We start from the raw sequence: 14,567 nt of genomic DNA on the forward strand, positions 1-14,567 counted from the left end.
AGAAGTTTTAACACATGCTTAAATAAAGGCTAAAGTTAATTTTTTGGAAGACAAAATTTATGTACATGATTTGGGTGGTTACTGAATCATTGTTAGTAAATTGTTTATTTCAATTACGTGTGTACAAAACTGCATTGCAATGTCAAACAAGTCGACAGCGTGTATAGCACGTAGGTGGTAACACTGTCATTACGCGCTTACGTTCAGCATGAAACGACGTTTCGTTAAGAAGAATATTTATTTTGCGGCCTACAAGTGGTCACCAAGGTATTTTTAATAAAATGTTTAGTTCAGTGAATGTATTCCATGTGATATAATTTAGAGCAGCTGTTGTCCGACAGCTTGTATTTCACCTCTAAGCACACTGCCACATACAGGAAAAGAGGGGTCAAATTTACCTTCTAACATTAAGATATTTAATACAGTAGTTGCTTTTCGCAGCGTATAAGACCTCTTAATTTTTGTAGAATGAATAGTCGATTTCTCTGTTTCAGCTCACGTCAGTCTGGGAGGATACAAAAATGTGAAATAGTTTTACTAAGCGCGATCGTGTGATATCTCCTGCGAAAACATTATACAAAACATTCGTGTGTGCTTCATGTGTACGTGTTGGAGTGCAATGGCAACGTCAAATGTCTTGCTGTTACAACGAGTCCCTATATTAAGTTTTTGGCAGTATTGTCGAGTGCGGTTGTTGCACTGTTTAGTGTTATCTTTTCCTGTCTACATAAGTACTGCACCTAACAATTACTATAATTTGTTTGTTATATTCTAGGCTTTAATTATTTTCCTCTTCACTGCTCCTTCTAGGGCGAAGTAAACCTTTCCTGTATGCTGAGGATGTCACACTAACTTGTCCCTTGTCCCTTGTTCTGGTACGTAGTATACCTCGGTTTGTTCCGGTACCCGTTCCATTGTTGCCAGATTTCCAGTGAGGTCGTCACTGAGGTCACCATGCATATTTAACCACCTCTTCCAACCTCACTGGCATCGTCTCTATGTATAAAATGATGGGAAATTCAAAATAGCCCAATTTTTCTGCAGTGTTTTCACCTGTTCCTATTACGTCACACCTCAGAGACCAGTTGTCCTGAGTGTAAATTGGCAGGAAATTCAAAATGGGAAGTTGTCCTGTTGGCAAGAAATCCATGTAGGTCACTTATGTCAAGTACAGAATTGAAGATAGCTGAGCTGAATATAATGGCACAGCCTGCTTGGTTGTCACATTTGTAGGGTTTTCCTCAGCTCTATGACATCAGAATCGAGGATGGTGGACTTGGTGGATACTGTCGCAGTCTTCATGGTTGGCATCTCAATTGTTCTAAGCCTGGAATCGAGTTCTAAGTTTTAAATTGCGGGAAATTCAAAGTCATGGGTTTACCCTCATTCATACGGTGTTACCCTTCACTTGAGCGAAGAATCCATTTGCCTCAAGTTTAAAAAGGCGCAGCCTTCATGTTTAAACAATTTCCCAAACCTTTGTTACATCACAGCTTACATGACAGGCACCATCACTTTGGAACCCAAGCGTTGACTTCTCCTAAGTTTAAAACCATTTGTAGTATGCTCATATTTAATGTTTAAACAATTTCCCCCATGAAGTTGCCAGTCCACTCGTGCTGTTACCATCACCACTGGGATAGTATAAAAACAATTGCGTCTCTATTTAAACAAAAATGGGAGGGCTCTCTTCCACAGTCACAAAGTTTGTGAGTGGCACACTGCATCAGGCTGGGCATGCGCTGCCCCATATGCGCTGGTTGCACAGAGCTAGTGCTAAGTCCATTAAGTGTGGTGATTATATTTCAACCAACAACATTTTTACACAAACTAGTCACTTTACTATGACCATCGCATTTGTTTGACGTCAATGCCCAATAACCACTCATAGATGGCAGGTAGCATCAATAGCAGTGGAGGGTACATAAAGCATGTCGGGGAACTGGAAAATAGTGTAGTGGTTGTATTGAGGAAATGGAGCAATTTATCTGACATCAAAAAGAGCATGATATTGGCTTTCGGGCTAAGGGTGGAAGCATTTCCGAAACAGCTATGTTTGTAAATTGTTCGCATGCGATCATGTTTAAAGTATATGATGCATGATAAAATGGTGCTATCCAGAGCAAATAATAAGGAAACTGCGCTCACCAGGAGTGAATGGTGGCCGTGGAGATGCGTACACGTGAATAGACATCAACTGTTGAGCAGCTAACTGCCGAGCTGAACCAATGGGCTACCAACAGTGTTCCCTCAATGACTGTTCAGTGAATGTTGCTGTGTATGGGTCTCTGCAGCAGGTGCCTGGTTCGTACACCCATGTTGACTGCTGTTCATCGGCGATGAAGGCTGAAATTTGGACATCAGTACCACAACTGGACGCCAATGAGTGGCGACAGATGGCGTTTCAGAAGAATGGCGTCCTATGCTGCATTGGACAGATGACCATTGGAGTGTACAGTGTGAAACATCTGAAAGTAGACACCTTGCAAACAGGAGGGAGCTTTATAGTGTGGGAAATGTTTTTGTGGCACTCCCTGGGTGATCCCTTTATTCTGGAAGGCATAGTGGATAAACACAAGCATGTATCTATCCTTGGGGACCATGTCCACCCCTATATGCAGTTTGTTTTTCCTCTCCACTGTGCCATCTACCAGTAGAGCAATACAACGAGTCGTACAGCTCACAATGTACATGCATAGTTCAAAGAGCGTGAGAATTTTACCATCGCTCCCGGCTCACCAAACTCCCTGGATTTCAACCCAATTGCGAATCTATGGGACCACCTTGGTTGGGCTGTTCACGTCATGGATTCTCAACTAAGAAACACAGTGCAGTTTGTCACAGCACTGGAGTCGGCACGGCTCCACATCCCTGTTGGCACCTTCCAGGACGTCACCGACACTCTTCCTACACATCTCGCACTGCAAAATGTGGTTTAATCAGACTTTTGACAGGTGGCCACGTTAATGTGACTGGACAACGTAATAAAATGTAAAAGCATCTCCTGTTATACAAAGATACATGCAATGTAGATATGTCTGTCGATTGTAAGCAGTAAAATTCAACTCTGTTAATGAAGTGTAAATGTGTTCACTCTTATAGAAATATGAATGCAGTGCAGATGAAACCGCACATTGTGTGATCTAGCAACTTAGTATCATCAATTGTTTGACACGGCTGAGGTAGGAAGGTGGGAAATGAACGAGTAGAGTTTAACAAAGTAGAGTCATTTGTAATATGTTTTTCCTGCAAATAACATGTTTTCAGATAACATGTCTCTTTTTTTTTCGAAATAATATTACCATAAGTTGGAACAGTTTATACAATTTTTCATTTCAGTTGACATTCGTTACAACAAGGTACAAAAATTATATACAGTATTTTCAATATTAATTTAACAATGTATGGAAATAGATATACATAATAAATCTCACAGGTTAATATGTTTTTAGATATTGACACAATCATATGGTTTTCAACAGATTAGAATAGTCATAGCACAGCTTGCAACGTTGTGGCATGTTTTTTCACAGTTTAAAATAGTTGGCATTGATGCACTAACATGTTTTCAACAATTTTTATCACTTGGAATAGTCATATGACACAGTTTTTCACAGTGTCAAGCACATTGTAACATATCAGATGGAATATTTACAGTCTGCTTATGAAACATAACATCGATAGACTAAATATGACCTAGATTTTATAATGCCAGCAGCAGGTAAGTAATTACAGTAGCTTATACACATAGTGTGCAAAAAATATAAACAACCTAATGTGTTTACATGGTAGGAAACCTCACATACACATAGTGGGCAGAGCATGCACTCTCTCATTCTCTCTGACTTTCTCACTCTCTCTCTCTCTCTCATACATACATGCATACATGCACACGCATTCACACATTCTATATACATAGGTTGGAACTTAAGTAGTGGCAACACTGCTGTGGAGACACTATGCAATGGAATCTACTATTGTCGCTGATAGCACACACTGTTGACATACCTACCTTACCCTCCGAGCAAATAGACTCGCCCGTCCCGTGTGTACAATCGAGGGAAACACAGTCACTTGTGAGTGAGCAGTCTAACGTAATGGTGTCACTATATTTTCGAAACAGGAACAACGGAGTTGGATCAAGATTGAATGTGCCAGATGTCGTAAAGCAGGACAGTCTCATCAAGGTCTTCAAGAGGTGTACGGGGAATCGGCATTGCCGTACAGAACAGTGGCACGTTGGGTAAAAGCCTTCAACGAAGGTCGGCAGACTGTGGCAGACATGCATGGGGCAGGTCGTCCTAGCGTCTCTGAAGAAGAAGTGCACGCTGTTGCCGTGTTAATGGACATTGGTCGACGCCATAAGATTCGTGAGATTGCCCACAAAACCGGATTAGCGCATACAACTGTGCTTCGCATCCTGAAGGAATGCCTGGGCATGCGAAAAATTGCATCACGATGACTTCCACATGACTTGACGGAAATACAGAAATGGATGCATTACGACGCTGCTCAGACGCACTTGGAGCACTATGAGCGCGAAGGAGGGGCTTTCTTACGCCTTATCGTAATACTGGATGAGACATGGGCCACATCGTAAGAGCCAAAACTGAAACTCCAATCCAACGAATGGCGTCATCATGGGTCGCCGTGAAAGTTGAAAGTGCGTCAGAGCCCCAGTATGGTGAAAGTTATGGTGATTCTCGTGTACAACTGTGATGGTGTTATCCTAACGCATTAAGTTCCTCCACAGCAGACTGTCAATGCGCAACACTACTGTTCGTTTTTGGAGCATCACCTGCGACCAGATTTGCGAAAGAAGCGGCGACACTTTCTGCACAACCCACCCATCATTTTGCACAACAATGCGCGGGCGCATACAGCGCAAGCTGTGGCTGCTCTGTTGGGTCGATGGGACTGGGAAGTAATGTACCATCCACTATACTCCCAAGACTTGAGTTCTTGTGACTTCGATTTGATTCTGAAGATGAAGGAACCACTTCGCCGCATTCGCTTCAGAACTGTTACAAAGATTTGACAGGCAGTACACCGCTCCATTTGCACCATTAACAGAACAGGCTCTGCTAACGGTATACTATGCCTTCCACATCGCTGGCAATGGGTTCTACACAACGCTGGTGACTATTTTGGACAGTAACAGGTGCAAACATGTAACTCCTTTGTATCGGCTGTGAATAAATAGTTTCCACTATTTAAGTTCCAACTCGAACTAGAACTCAAGCAACAAATTTTCAAAGGTTGTTCAGGTATACCTTTTAGGTATTTTGGTACAAGGAACCCACGGTCTCTGGCGGCTCTATACAAAGTAATAGTATAATTATGATTTATTCAGTCTGTTACCCTATTACCTTCGTTTCTGTACAAATACCATCACAACAATGATAAAGACTGTAATATATGTGCCGTCTTAAGAAATCACTGAGACACGATAGTTTGAAAACCTGTGTGAATAGAATTGCGGCTGTGGCAGCATGACTCCATACGGTGGTTGTTAGCGAGAGCACTAGGCTGAGTAGGCGTGCAAGACGAGCTAGAAGCATAGGGCAGACGTGGGGTTACTACCAAACAAGTAACATCAGAGGTAGCCCTGCGGTACCACAGAGCAGCAGAACAGGACAGGTCTGACCAGAAGCCCGGGTAGCCATCGTCTAATCGGCGGCCCTCATCTCTGTAGCTAGTTGTTGTTAACTCTCTCCCTTACACGACTGATATCATGTCTGTAGAAAGAGAATACAGTGTTATTCGTGTGTATATGGGTTCTTAGTATGTGCAAGTGTGATCACTTACTATTGTGTGGCTGTTAAACATTTTATAATAGATTACTCCTGATTCAATTTACTTATTACAATCATTTCGATCATACGTGCGGTAATCCTTGCAGCAGTACACAGTGAACCACAATTCTGCCTTAGCTACAGACTTCAAAGTCTATATTTATTAACGGTGTTATGCCATTTACTATACAGAACTGTATACTATGTTTTATCAAAATTTAATGAGAGTCAATCTGCACAGAATCACTTAATAATTTTCTGAAAGACGTTATTTACAGTATCCTCAGATAGTTCGTGTTTGTTGAGTGTGATTACTATACTTGTACCAACAGCAAAAGAACTGGCTTTGTGTCTTCACGAATAGAAAATGGCTAGTCATTAACATATATTAAAATCAACAAGGGATCCAAACTGCACCATAATACCTCCCCAGTTCGAAGAATCTGCTGATTTTTTCCCCACTACATGAAATATTTATTTCAACTTCCTGCGCCCTTCCGTTTAAATATGAATGAAATTAAACCATTTGTGCACTGTCCCACTCATATACAATAATTAAGGTCATCTATAAGTTTTTTCATGATTTCTACAATCAAAAGTATTTCAGAGGTCACAAAATTTGCGATGGGTGAAGTCTGGTTATTCAGAGCATTTAATATTTGATCAGTGAAAGCATATATAGCATTTTCTATTGAAAAGCTTTCCTGGAGACAAAAATGACATTTTGTTACTACTTTATTTTTACAAATATGTGAAGCTGCTCTTGAATACACTACTTTTTCAAGAATTTTAGATAAATATGTCAGAAGTGAGACTAGACAGTAGTTGTTGACATCAGACTTCCTCTCCTTTATTCGGAGGAGGAGGAGCGAGGTGGCGCAGTGGTTAGCACACTGGACTCGCATTCGGGAGGACGACGGTTCAATCCCGTCTCCGGCCATCCTGAATTAGGTTTTCCGTGATTTCCCTAAATCGCTTCAGGCAAATGCCGGGATGGTTCCTTTGAAAGGGCACTGCCGATTTCCCTCCCCATCCTTCCCTCACCCGAGCTTGCGCTCCGTCTCTAATGACCTCGTTGTCGACGGGACGTTAAACACTAATATCCTCCTCCTCCTCCTCCATCCTCTCCTTTATATGCAATGGTTTAACAATAGCATTTTTCAGTAGGTCAGAAAAAATGTCAAGTTTCAACAAGCTATTATGTGGCTGAGAATCCTACTTATATGTTGAGAAAAAGGCTTCAGTCTTCTGTTGGGAATTCCATCAATTCCATGTGAGCTTTTGCTTTTGAATGAGTTTATTTTCCTAATTTGAGAAGGAGAGTTGGGCAGAATTTAAATTTCGTCAAATTTTATAGGTATTGCTTCTTCCCTACACAGCTTTGTTTTTCTAATGAACATCTGGATCCCATTTTCTCCAAATCATTTCGAAAGTGATTATTAAAAATATTTTTGACTTTTGAATTTGTGTTGACAAACTTTTCGTTCAGTTTGATGCTAATACAGTCTTCCTGTGCTCTTGGTTGCTCTGAACCCCTTTCAACAACATTCCAAATTTTTTAAAATTTTGTTATTAGAAATGCTAATCTCAGACATAATACACGTACTTCTGGGCTTGTTAATAACTTTCCTTAATATAGTACAACAGATTTTATAATATTTGACTGTTTCTGGGTTAGTAATTTTTCTTGTTGTTGGATACAATTCCCTTCTCCAGTTACAAGATATTTTTATCCTTTAAGTAAGCTATAGTTTTTTTCACATGAGTTCTTAGAATTATATTTCAGTATTTTCTCTGGAAAACTGCTACCAAATACACACGTAAACATATCATGAAATAAGTTATGTTTTAAATTAGCTTGGGTTTGGTTCTTTGGGGAAGGAGACCAGACAGCGAAGTCATCGGTCTCATCGGATTAGGGAAGGACGGGGAAGGAAGTCGGCCGTGCCCTTTCAAAGGAATCATCCCGGCATTTGCCTGGTGCGATTTAGGGAAATCACTGAAAACCTAAATCAGGATGGCCGGATGCGGGATTGAACCGGCGTCCTCCCGAATGCGAGTCCAGTGTCTAACCACTGCGCCACCTCGCTCGGTCTTTAAATTAGCATCAGGTTCCTGATATTCCCCATCCCAGCATAACTGCTCCAAGCTTTCCCGAAAATTTGTAATTGTTAAATCGTTAATTTAACGCACCTTTTTCGAGGGCCGATTTGCTTAGCTGTATGGGACTGTGTCATATACTGTAACTAACTGTGCATCATGATCAGAAAGACCATTCTCAACAGGATAAATTTTTATTTGCTTCAAGTTATCTTCCATCTTGAGAATATTATCCATCAGTGTGCTGCATTCCCTGTACTGCCAGAGTGGGAAAATCAATCAATGATGTCAAATTGAAAGCACCGAGTGATGCTTCAACGTCATTCTTCCTATCAGACTCGTTCAGAGTGTGTGCCATAGTTGAATCCAGACATCAAAACCATTTTGGCAAAATTTCGGGCTTTGTTTCCTGACCAATGATTTCCAAGCTGTTTTAATCTCATCCAAGTAATTGAATCTGTAACAACATAGATTGTCTTTCATACGTCCAAACAGGTAGAAGACAGAAGGGGGAATATCAGGACTGTAGGGTGCGTGAGACACCACTGACGAGCCTGTTTTTGCATTTTCTTGGGCTGTGAAAGCCAACACCCTTGCCGCAGTGGAAGCACCGGTTCACGTCAGATCGCCGAAGTTAAGCGCTGTCGGACTGTGCTAGCACTTGGATGGGTGACCATCCGGTCTGCCGAGCGCTGTTGGCAAGCGGGGAGCATTCAATCATTGTGAGGCAATCTGAGGAGCTACTTGATTGAGAAGTAGCGGTTCCGGTCTCGGAAACTGACATATGTTGGGAGAGCGGTGTGCTGACCCCATGACCCTCCATATCCGCATCAAGTGAAGCCTATGGGCTGAGAATGACACCGCGGCCGGTCGGTACCGTTGGGCATTTATGGCCTGTCCGGGAGAAGTTTGGTTTTTTAGTTTGGGCTGTGAAAAGTGACGTGTGGGGGCAAACATTATTGCCTCCTTAAGTTTCCTAAGTCTGGTTAAATAGGTTTCGCTGTTGACTGTGAACTCTGATGCGTCTGCATCCTCGAATCACTTCATCAGCTCGTTCTCGATTGGCCTCTGTGACAGATGTCGGCCGGCTGCTGCGCTGTTTGTCTGCAATGTCCGTTTCTGTGTTACCAAACTTTTCACCCAACGCCACACATTGCTGATACCCATTACAGCGTGCCCATACACTTCTTTCATAGACGAGATTAAAACAGCTTACAAATAATGGGTCGGGAAGCAAAATTGGTGTTGATGCCTCGGTTCAACAGTGGCGCAAGCGTGTACAAATAAATACGTGGTGACTATATTGGACAGGACTGTACTGCAGAGTAGAGTTCTGGCTATAATCTGAACAAAACCCGCTGTTATTAACTTTTTATTATACAGGATGCATTGCTATTTGATCCTCCCTTGTAACTGGTTCAAAATACGATAAATATCATTCCTTAGATGATTTTGTGAAAAAGCTCACATGGTGATGGTGAAAATAGGGCGATGATAACACCTTCAGCAACTTCCTTGAGCTCAGCTTCCAGTTAGAAGCATCTGGAATAGACATTCACGTTCTAGCACCCCTTTTCGTATTGATGACGATGGGCTCCATGAGGCACTGGGGAGTCACCCTGGTCCATGACCGTTGAATGTGCGCCTCCAGCACATGAATAGATGTCGCTCGATGGCGTCCAGTACGTGTTCATTAGAATTGAGGTGACATGTTCTGGAGGACAAAACGAGCACAGCAAGGACAGAGAGGCAAGATGACAATACAGATCAATGGGTAGCTATGTTGAGAGATGATGCTGAGCTCGGAAGAAGGATATATAAATAAAGGATGGAGCAGAAAGGAATGAGAGTAGATCAGGAGGCTGGGAGAAGTGTTGGAGCCTTGATTCGAAAGGATATGAGGAATAGAGCCGTAGAGGATAGGGTGGGTAGATGTCAGAGAGGGGATCAGGAAGAGGGAGACTCCCCCTGAACTGCAAGATCGTTGCTGTCTATCGGCATGACAAGGAACAAGAGTTCCTCCTAGGATTTACACTACTGGCCATTAAAATTGCTACACCACGAAGATGACGTGCTACAGACGCGAAATTTAACGCACAGGAAGAAGATGCTGTGATATGCAAATGATTAGCTTTTAAGAGCATTCACACAAGGTTGGCGCCGGTGGCGACACCTACAACGTGCCGACATGAGGAAAGTTTACAACCGATTTCTCATACACAAACAGCAGTTGACCGGCGTTGCCTGGTGAAACGTTGTTGTGATGCCTCACGTGCCCTTAGCGCTAGGATTTCACCCGGAACAAGTCCCGCCCATTCACCCCCCTCCACGCCTATCCAAAGTAGAAGGCCCTCCCCTAAACAGCCGCCAGTTCAGCAAACTGGAAGTTACATCAAAGTTGTTATCGTCACAGTCCAACACATGTTACACTGTGATGAAATTTAGTAATGATAAGAAATTTAAGTCTTTCTGGATAGTAATATAATACGAATGCGTATTATTAAAGAAATAAAAATATTTATAGAGGATTGAAAGCATCGCCAGCAGTAGAAAACAAAAAATAACGTGATGTTATTGAAAGGCAATACGGACAAATTTTCATAAACTAATTCACTTATTATAGTACGTTTATTTGAGAGAAACAGCAGAGCAAACATACAATGCGAAAACAATGGTTTTGAATCTCTCATGTCGGTAGTAAAGCCGCGGATGCAGTCGACTAACTCTGTTGTCTAAAATCAACGTTATACATAAATAAGTGAAAGTCGTTTTGTTTATGTAGACCCTCATAGTAGCTCACGAAAATTAAAGAATATAAGAATGCCATGAAGTAGAACTGCCTAGTGAAAGCAGTAAGATATTTGCTTATATGACAAATGGTTCAAATGGCTCTGAATACTATGGGACTTAACATCTATGGTCATCAGTCCCCTAGAACTTAGAACTACTTAAACCTAACTAACCTAAGGACAGCACACAACACCCAGCCATCACGAGGCAGAGAAAATCCCTGACCCCGCCGGGAATCGAACCCGGGGACCCGGGCGTGGGAAGCGAGAACGCTACCGCACGACCACGAGATGCGGGCTTTATATGACATATTTCGTTAGTATTTGCAGGGGCAATGGGTGAATTTTAACTTTTAAATTCTTCCAATGCCATACTTGCGCATTATAAACGAGGTTATAAAGAATTGTGGCGGTCCTGTGTAATTAGTGTCCTATATGCTGTTGCAAACGTCTCAGGACAATAATCTGTCGTTATTCTTTGTTCTGTCTATTTTTAACCAAAAGATAAATTAATTTCATGTCATTCAAACCATTTTTAAAAATAATAATGATGATGTGTGTGTTTGTCACAGAGCAGTTAAGAAGGAAATAAATGCTGCAGTGTTTCACGGCTGTAAAACGTCCTTCATGCTGTGCCAGCGCTTCTTCCACCCCTAAAACTTTTCAGCAAAACTATTCAGTGAATAACATGCAAAAACAGCCTGGATTGATCTAGCAAGAACAAAGTAATTTTGATGCCCTCTGGAATTATAGTGAACACTGGTGCTTGTTTGGCATATACCGTCTGAGTTCTAAAAACCGTGGTTCCTCTTTCTCCAAGCAAATTATTCTTTGAGGGTAGGTTTTTCCTGTTTTAGCTTTGGGTGCTTTTTCTCACATAGAAGTATGTTTCTTCATAGGCTATTCATCTGAATACTGAGTTCTCGTATTTAAAGAATTCAGTGCTAAATTGTTTTCTCTTATGTTTGCTGTGGAAGTACCTGACTCAGCCGAGGCCAATTGTGCACGTTTTTTGCAACGTGTCTTTTAAATATATGGCAAAATTTAGGACCTAGCAAGATATTAATTTAATATTCACTCCAAGTGCAGCCAAACGCGGTAAACCACGTGGGTCAACTGAAACCAAGCCCAGGCGCCGAACAAAGACCGGGAAAACCGGGGGTGAGTGGGCGGGACTTGTTCCGGGTGAAATCCTGGCGCTAACGATTCCTTGATGCCTCGTGTAAGGAGGAGAAATGCGTACCATCACGTTTCCGACTTTGATAAAGGTCGGATTGTAGACTATCGCGATTGTGGTTTATCGTATCGCGACTTCGCAACTCGCGTTGGTCGAGATCCAATACTGTTAGCAGAATATGGAATCGGTGGGTTCAGGAGGGTAATACGGATCGCCGTGCTGGATCTCAACGGCTTCGTATGACTAGCAGTCGAGATGATAGGCATCATATCCGCATGGCTGTAACGGATCGTGCAGCCACGTCTCGATCCCTGAGTCAACAGATGGGGACGTTTGCAAGGCAACAACCATCTGCACGAACAGTTAGACGACGTTTGCAGCAGCATGGACTAAGCTCGGAGACGATGGCTGCGGTTACCCTTGACTCTGCATCGCAGACAGGAGCGCCTGCGATGGTGTGCACAACGACGAACCTGGGTGCACGAATGGCAAAACGTCATTTTTTCGGATGAATCCAGGTTCTGTTTACGGCATCATGATGGTCGCATCCGTGTTTGGCGACATCGCGGTGAACGGACATTGGAAGCTTGTATTCGTCATCGCCATACTGGCGTATCACCCGGCGTGATGGTATGGGGTGCCATTGGTTACACGTCTCGGGCACCTCTTGTTCGCATTGACGACACTTTGAACAGTGGACGTTACGTTTCCGATGTGTTACGACCCGTGGCTCTACCCTTCATTAGATCCCTGCGAAACCCTACATTTCAGCAGGACAATGCACGACCGCATGTTGCAGGTCCTGTACGGGCCTTTCTGGACACAGAAAATGTTCGACTGCTGCCCTGGACAGCATATTCTCCAGATCTCTCACCAATTGAAAACGTCTGGTCAATGGTGGCTGAGCAACTGGCTCGGCACAATACGCCAGTCACAACTCTTGATGAACTGTGGTATCGTGTTGAAGCTGCATGGGCAGCTGTATCTGTACACGCCATCCAAGCTCTGTTTGACTCAATGCCCAGGCGTCTCAAGGCCGTTATTACGGTGAGAGGTGGTTGTTCTGGGTACTGGTTTTTCAGGATCTATGCACCGAAACTGCGTGAAAATGTAGTCACATGAGAGTTCTGGTATAATATATTTGTCCAATGAATACCCGTTTATCATCTGCATTCCTTCTTGGTGTGGCAATTTTAATGGCCAGTAGTGCAGCATCGAAAATGGACATGATGAAATAATGACCTCTGAGCAGTCTTCCACTAAGCGATATTAGTTAAACTGTTAAACTCATACTGCATTAGTTAATACAGCAATAAAAAAGTATGGTACCATTGGTACAGGTTCTGTTTCTGTGATTATGATTTCCAGTTACGTGTGCTTTCAACACATATAATGTTCTGCTTTGTCACCGTGATTTCAATTGTGTGTGCTGAAAGCACCTGGATACTATCTAATGATTCTTAGCAAGCTTACTTTAGTTGATTGTGCAACTTGTACATTAGTATGCGAGGTCTGTCTCATTTGATGTATTGTTGAACAAATTAATACTGGAAGAGAACTAATAATTCAACAGTTGATGTGATCATTATTGGTTCTTAAAGAATAAGAAAAATATTATACCTAAATTTATGTAAATTCCAGTGTCTTTCACGTGTATTCAACAAACATTTCATGTCAGTTGGCTCAGGGTCGATGACCACTGCCGCGTGGTGACCCCATTCATCACACAGGCTTGCCCTGTCGGCTGACCAGACGCGTCGGTTCTACTGTGGAGGCTAATGGAGCCACAATAGCATGCGTTTGCTCCGGGCAGCGGATTAGCAGCAGGTAGCGAGGCAGCGCCCGTGTCTTCGCCCCAACCTCGACGTTCACAACAGCTGCGGAGGTGGCATCCCTGTCCTCTGTGTGTTCGCTGTGTATACCTGTAACATTTACTCCTATGAGTAAAGCTCATTCTCGTTAATCTTTCTACAACCCCACAGTTTAACCTGAATCATCTTTGCAGTTCTACAGTTGAAGCACAGCTGTGGCAAAGAACATTAACAAAAAGGAAAAATTAAAATTTAATTGAAGCTAGTGAATAAAAAAACTTATGAATTATTTAAACGGCTGGCGAAAAGGTAAATATTACGCAAGTACTGTTTCCCCAAAAAATTCAAGCCTAACACATATTTATTCTTAGTGTTCTAATCATTACTAATCACGTCAGTCCTCGTTTTTTAGAAATGTGCGGCAGAATTTTCATAATTCGGAGCTGGTGAAGGCCGTATTTTTAGATTACGCCTTTTAACAATAATCACTCAAACGGCAGCGAGAAATGTTGCTAGCATAACATTGTGAAATGAAAGAATCTCTTTAAGTCGTGTTCCATGCTCGGTGACTTCAAATGGGTGGCTAAACAAAAGAGATTTACAAGCGCACGTACTACAATACTTATTTAGTCCAAAACATTCTCCCGATAAGATTTGCCTAAGGCTAAACCCCTCGCAAAACTCATAAGCCGCGCCCACAGTCAACAACAAAATAACAAAACAGAAGCTGACAATTACGCTGCCAGAAAAAAAAAATTAGTACTCAGTTTTTGAGATTTCTAATTCACTCAAGATTTATTATTGCAACGGTGCATGTGTAGTACATGAAGCAAATTTACATATCATTAACACAAACGGTTCTTACAAGGGAACCTCCCCATCGCACCCCCCTCAG

The 14,567-nt window shown here is 42.3% G+C and overlaps 1 long non-coding RNA gene across 1 annotated transcript in view; it reads right to left on the reverse strand.

Annotated features, from left to right (window-relative positions):
- Positions 1-3,413: 3,413 nt before the first annotated feature.
- The window catches only part of LOC126457107 (uncharacterized), a 95,585-nt gene continuing 84,431 nt past the window's right edge, over positions 3,414-14,567 (reverse strand). The window contains exons 2-3 of the long non-coding RNA XR_007585432.1: positions 13,482-13,783; positions 3,414-5,738 (exon numbers count right to left, since the gene is read on the reverse strand). This is a non-coding gene — a long non-coding RNA (uncharacterized LOC126457107). The remainder of the gene's footprint in view (positions 5,739-13,481; positions 13,784-14,567) is intronic.

This window comes from Schistocerca serialis, chromosome 2, assembly GCF_023864345.2.
Source record: "Schistocerca serialis cubense isolate TAMUIC-IGC-003099 chromosome 2, iqSchSeri2.2, whole genome shotgun sequence".
Classification (NCBI taxonomy): domain Eukaryota; kingdom Metazoa; phylum Arthropoda; class Insecta; order Orthoptera; family Acrididae; genus Schistocerca; species Schistocerca serialis.